The sequence below is a fragment of the Helianthus annuus genome, chromosome 10, assembly GCF_002127325.2.
Source record: "Helianthus annuus cultivar XRQ/B chromosome 10, HanXRQr2.0-SUNRISE, whole genome shotgun sequence".
Classification (NCBI taxonomy): domain Eukaryota; kingdom Viridiplantae; phylum Streptophyta; class Magnoliopsida; order Asterales; family Asteraceae; genus Helianthus; species Helianthus annuus.
In genome coordinates, this window is record NC_035442.2 from 101,842,460 (window position 1) to 101,848,945 (window position 6,486).

Consider the following 6,486-nt stretch of genomic DNA (forward strand, 5'->3'; position numbering starts at 1 on the left):
TGAAAAGTAATGTGCTACAAGATCTAATCGACACCGTCCATTTTAAATGAAGTTTTACTATATTCACTGCTTTAACTTTTTGTTTTATCATTCATAATCCCAATAAACTTCATCTTCATAGGCCATCCGTAGTCACAAACAGTGGCGGAACTAGAACATTAACTCAGGGGTATCCCAAAAAAAATTTTATACTGTGCAATCATACAATATTAAAAAAAAACGACAATAAATAAATAAAGTAAAACAGTTACCTAATAGATTTGTCTTCTTCTTTTTTTCATAACTTGAAATCGTTCCATCACATCGTCCTCTTTTACTTCACGTAAAAAATCCTTTTCGACCGCACAAACCATAGCATTGTTCAAAAATTCTTGGCCCATTCGATTGCGTAAATCCGTCTTGACAATCAAACAATCAATTAACAATCAAACTAACAACCAATAATCAGCCAATAACAACAAGTAACAAGAATAAAACTAATAAAACTAACCAATAATCAGCTAATCTTCTGTTCGATATGATCGTCTATTCGTCTCGTCCATGGGCGTAGCTTAGAAGGCGGCCGGGGGGCGCCCGACCCCCCGAACTTTTCGTTCAGTACTCAGTAGTGTTATATATGTAGCTTTCATATAGAAATTTTTGGGTATATACGTTTTCGACCCCCCGGTTCTATAGAAATTTTTGGGTATATACGTTTTCGACCCCCCCGTTATTCGGGTTAAGCTTCGCCAATGGTCTCGTCTTTGACTATGTTCGATGACTCGATGTGCGGGCGTGCGGCTGCCAATTATCAATCAACATCAAACAAAAAAGAGTATATTGGCTGATTATCAAGTAAACAACATTGCTTCAACAGTTCAACGTAAAAAAAAACAGTATATCAATTATCAAATAAGTCCGAATGTTCTATGAATCAATGGCAGCCGCATGTTCGAACAATTATCAATCAAAATATCAAATAACAATCAATCAGTTATCAAACAAATAACAATGAAATAACAATCAAAGTATCAAACCAACTTGTATTATGTTCAGAAACCGTCGCTGCTACCAAATCAAATACCAATTCGGCAATTCCGTTCGATTTCACAGTTGTTCTCGTCTTCTCGGCTGTTCGTTCGATTTCGATTTCACACTGTTCGTTCGATTTCGATTACACAGTTCGTTTTTGGCTCTTTTTTTGTGTTCGAGAATCTAGCTTCGACGTCTGACTATTGGAGTCGACGTTTGATATCCCTTATTGATTAAACATGCCGCCCAAATCAATAATCATTCAATCGTGGGCTATTATTTACTTATTTGGGCTTACCTAGTGTGCTATTATTTACTTATTTGGGCTTACCAACTAGGTTTATTATTTTGTAAAAAAATTTGAGGGGTGTCATCGTACTTGTTCAGGGGTGTCCTATGTATAAAAATCGAAAAAAAAAATAAAAATTTTACACTTCCGGTAAAAACTTGAGCCGTAGCCCGGGCTACGCCCGAGTACAACTACAGGTCCGCCCCTGGTCGTATCTATGAGAAGCATGTGTTAGTATTATACATATTCTTTGATTATAAAAGTAAAGTCTCAATAATTTAAATGATTATGAAGTTAAAACAAGCTAAAGCAAATTCAAATCAAATTGAGAAGAAAGACACAAATGAGAAACACAAGATTAATTTGAAAAGATGAGAAACAAATAATCACTTCATATTGCAAGTTTGGTTACTTAATTATAAACTTGATGCTTGATAAATTTAATTTATAATGGGTTACATAGAGACCGTATCTTATTCATAAAATTAAGCTATGTAAGACATACCAATCGTCTTGTCCTTAGCTAAACTAACTAGGTTGTAAACGAGTCGAGCCGAGCCGAGCCAGGGTGGGGTCGAGCTCAAGCTCGAAATTAATTCAGGCGGTTAAACTTGGCTTGAGCTTTACGTCGGAGTTAAACGAGCCTAAGAACGAGCCAACGAGCCGAGCCATGGGCCGACCCGAGCTTAGCTCGAGCTGGGCTTGGTTACAAAATGAGCCAGGTTGGTTCACGTCATCTCAAATTGAGTTCTTTTAGCTAGTTTTTCTCGAGCTTTTTTCGAGCCGAGCTACGAGTCACGAGCTTTATGAACAACCCTCCATCTACTCTAAATATTGGACGCACCGAACTCCTAATTATGTTGCGTTCTTCGGATACAGATGTTTCTTGTCAAATTATTTTAGTACAGATGTACAAGATCTTCTAAATGATTGGCAGGCAAATCTTCGCGAGCCATATATTATATGAAATCTATTTCAGATTTTGGGGACTACTATGAACAAATTTAGGGTGGTTTGACCGTTTCTATATATCAAATATGGGGATGGGACTAATGCACCATCACATTAATTTTGTAATGTTATGCTTGATTTTTGTCTATCAATCTTATTAATTGTGCATCACTTTTGTCCATGAGTTTTTGTATAAGTTTTGTACAGACCATACGGTGTGAAGTGATTTGAAGATGAGGCATTATGAGATACGTGGATCACGCATCAGAACGGGGCGTGGTGTTAAAACGGACGGTGTGGCCCGAGACGTGAAAACGTGGCGTTTTTCAACACGTGTCACACACTTTTTGTATTATTTATAATTGAAATTAAAAAAATATATTAAAAACTTATAAAAATATTACTAGTAATTAAACAAATACATAACACTAAAATAAATAACATTACATAAAATAAAAATACCAAACTAAAAAACACATAATTTAAATAAAAAAATCCAATCATTTCCCACGCCGAGCAGAGCGTGAATTCAAGGTGGTGCCTGTGCCTAAAGTTGATGAGAGCCACTTGAATGACTCGTCCTCGCCGAGGTCACCACCCTCGTGCTCCATGGCGGTGTGAATCGTCTCGAATCTTTCACAATCAAGACGGATTGCCCTAAAACGAGACGAGAAGGTGTCGACGGTTCGGTTGTTCTCACTGATATAAGCTTGAAAGTGTTGTCGGATTGTCCTACAAAAAGGACCGCTCGAGCGCCTACCCGGTGTGTGGTGGCTCAAGGCTCCGACCCACGACTAGCAAAGTGCGATATTTTCTTCTTCGGTCCATGCAACTGCTGCCATCCTCGATTTTTTTTGGGTGAAGTGAAAATTGTAACGCCCTGCTTTTCGTAACTTTCCTTAATTAGGAAACATGTCTTTTATCTCTATTTTTGGGAAGCTTGTACTCCTTGTATTTCGTTGTATCGTTGTAAATCCGAGACTTTGATCGTAATAAAATTCATTATTTCATACAAATTATACTTTACTTATTCGTGCATGCTTATACGTTTCAATTCATTATGCATTTGATATCTTATTTGTGATTCTTGTAAATGTGTGATAAGCTTTCGAATACATATAATACATACACAACTTATATGCTTTTCACTCATGTTTATACATCATTGGACACTTACAATACTTATTCATGATTAGCATACTTATTTATATGTTTAGATTACATAAAATCACATTGTAATATACTTTACACCTTAAAACCTTACCTATATGAAACATAAGGGACTAAATATGACAAAAAGCAACAAAGTTCCACAGCCGGAGGCTCTAGCGCCCCGCGATCGCCACCCACTGATTCTGTCGCGCCCCGCCAGAGAGTCGGATCTGTAGAAAGTTGTTGTTGAATCATAGATTGGCTAATTTTGTGTTTTCTTTGGTTATATCTTACAACTACTTGCATTAAAACTCAAACCCTAAATCTCAACTATAAAACCAACACCTACCACAATCATTTTTCACTTTACAAACACTAATCTCTCTCTCTCAAAACACTCTCAAACACATCTAATTTCCAGAATATAATCAGAAACTTCAAGAGATTCTAACTGAGTTCTAGCTCACTTCCCCTACTCTTTTCTTCTCATTTATTCTTTCTTAGCACTTGGATAACCTCTAGGAAGGTTTTCACAATATTACTTGGGTAATCTAAGGTGAAACCTCACCATATTTGAGGTCCAAAGTGCCTTAAACTTTCTGTTTTGTTAAATGTTCTTGTATGTTCATTTTTATGATAATAACTTGATGGAATCTTATGCCCATCAAGCTCACAATCAAGTCTATGATTGTGGGTTTGTATTAGGGCGATTACCATCAAAGTTATGAGTTCAAACACTCATTAACATTCTATTTGTACATGGTTAATCAATGATGAAAACAAGCACAAGTCATCATCTTCCATATGATGAACTTGTGACTTGTGAAGTGTGAACAAATGGAAGCTTGGGCTTTCCAAACTAAGTTCCAATCCTTCATTTAAACCTTGTGAACACTCTTATGACTTGCTAGAATAGATTTACTTTCTTATTATTCATGACCATCCAACCATCTTCATGATGGTGTGTGTAGTGGTGAATCATATAATGAGGTTTCAACCTCCATGCTTGACAATAATTATAACAACCCTCGATAAAACCGACACCCTCATAATATTTCTAAACACCCTAATATATTTTAAATATCTCAATGTGTCTTTATATGTGCCCCGTATGTGAAAACCGAGCCTAAAATACAAAATAACATATAATATAAATAAAAACAATAAAAACTAAGTTGAGGCGGGCCGCATGGGACCTCACCTCAACTTAACGCGGGCCGCACGAGAGTATAACCAGATTTCGTTTAAATCTTTAGTTCATGCGGGCCGCGTAGAAGTGCATCCAAGTTAATGCGGGCCGCGAGCGATCTGGAATGTGGCGCAGCCCTGGGCCGCCACGTGGTCCAACACACGGCGAAGCTATACGATGACCGGGCCAAGCTACGCGTTGACCCAGCTTTGACGCGGGCCGCGTAAGCTCAGCCCAAATGTCACGCGGGCCGCGAGGAAGTCCAATTTCAGCACTATAAATAGAAGGCAACGGGCCTTCAGTCTGCTCGTTCAATTTTCGCTTCTCAAATCACAATTTCTGTAGTAGTGTTATTATACCCGGGCATTATACCCCCTAAAATAGCGAGGTTCTGCTACGATGTAAGTATTATAACCCCTGGAGACGTATTAGATACGCTGCCCGATTGATCTAGGGTTCCGTAACGGCTGTCGTGGTTCTACCCGACGTAGTCGTTGAAATGCCGTCTCGGGGAGGGTATTACTAATGTTAAAATGGGTTATTATACTAACACACGTGCATTTTTGTAAATTATAGATATTCACCAGGAAACCCTAAAGAATAACCTAAGACAGCAATGTGAGTAATCTCCTTTTTGTTAACAGTTTTTACAAAACCTTAACCTTTTTACAATGCAATTTAGCAGTGATTGAGTCTTTGTAATTCTACAATTACTGCCGGTATGTTGGGGTTTTGTATACAAAATGTGAGTAACGTTACCATTGGACGAAGAGTTAGCCAATGTGTAATATGACCCTCAGTCAGACTTGACACTACTGAATGAGTAATTGGGTAGATATAAACATTGTAATCGCCCTCAATACTGTTTAAAGTAAATTAATATTTCTTGATTAAACTGGGATTCACTCACCAGTATTTCCCACTGACAAAACATTTTTAAAACGCGTTTCAGGTAACAAAATGTGAAAGCCAAATAGAAGCCAGCTGGACAGCACTGAAGGCTTGGAAAAGTGGCTATAAAAGTTACCTAAATAAAAGAAAGCGTTTATTTCAATAAAGTGGGATTTATCCCTGTAAATCAGTTGTAATAAAAACTTGGGTTTTACCCATTTGTTTAAGATTATAAAATATGGTGGTTTACTCTGATTTAATATTTCCTAACTACGGTCCTGATGAAAATTTCCGCTGCCAAATAAGTAATTAACGTGATACCACCGAAACTGGCTCACGGCCGCCCGTTCCCGGGAACTAGGGACCGGGGGTTGTGACAGAAGGTGGTATCAGAGCTATGCCACTGATTCAGCCACAGAAGTGTTCTGCTGACATCAAAATTCAAAGTGTTAGGAAATAAATTATGGAAATACGTGTATGATTGTATTTCTTGCTATGTGTTATCTGACTATTTGTTAGTTTACAGTATGAGTGACCAAGGACCTTCTGACGCCTATCGTCAACTGTCTGGTTCGCCTAGGAGCGAAGGCACCTCCTCTTCTCAGCCTGCCCTCTCAGGGTATTCTGCTGACACAGAAGAAGGGATCTTTGTGTTTAAGGCTCAGTCTGAAGAGCCATTTCCTCAGAAAAAGAGGGGATGGTTCAGTAGGGGAGCGCACGAGCGTAGGAAAAGAATGAAAAAGTTGCAGGAACAGCGAGTGTTAGCCGCAACAAAAAGAGAAACTGATGCTTATAATCAGGATATGCTCAATAGGGGTATTGCTAATATCCATATTTTAGCAACCACTGCTGCTGACCCAAACCTGGAACAAATGCTAGCACCACAACCACAAAATTCTGACCAACCCATGGAAATAGAAAACCAGATAGAAATGCCTGATTACAACCCGGAGGAGATACCTAGGGTACCTGCACCTGATCCTCTAGACCCAAACAACTACGA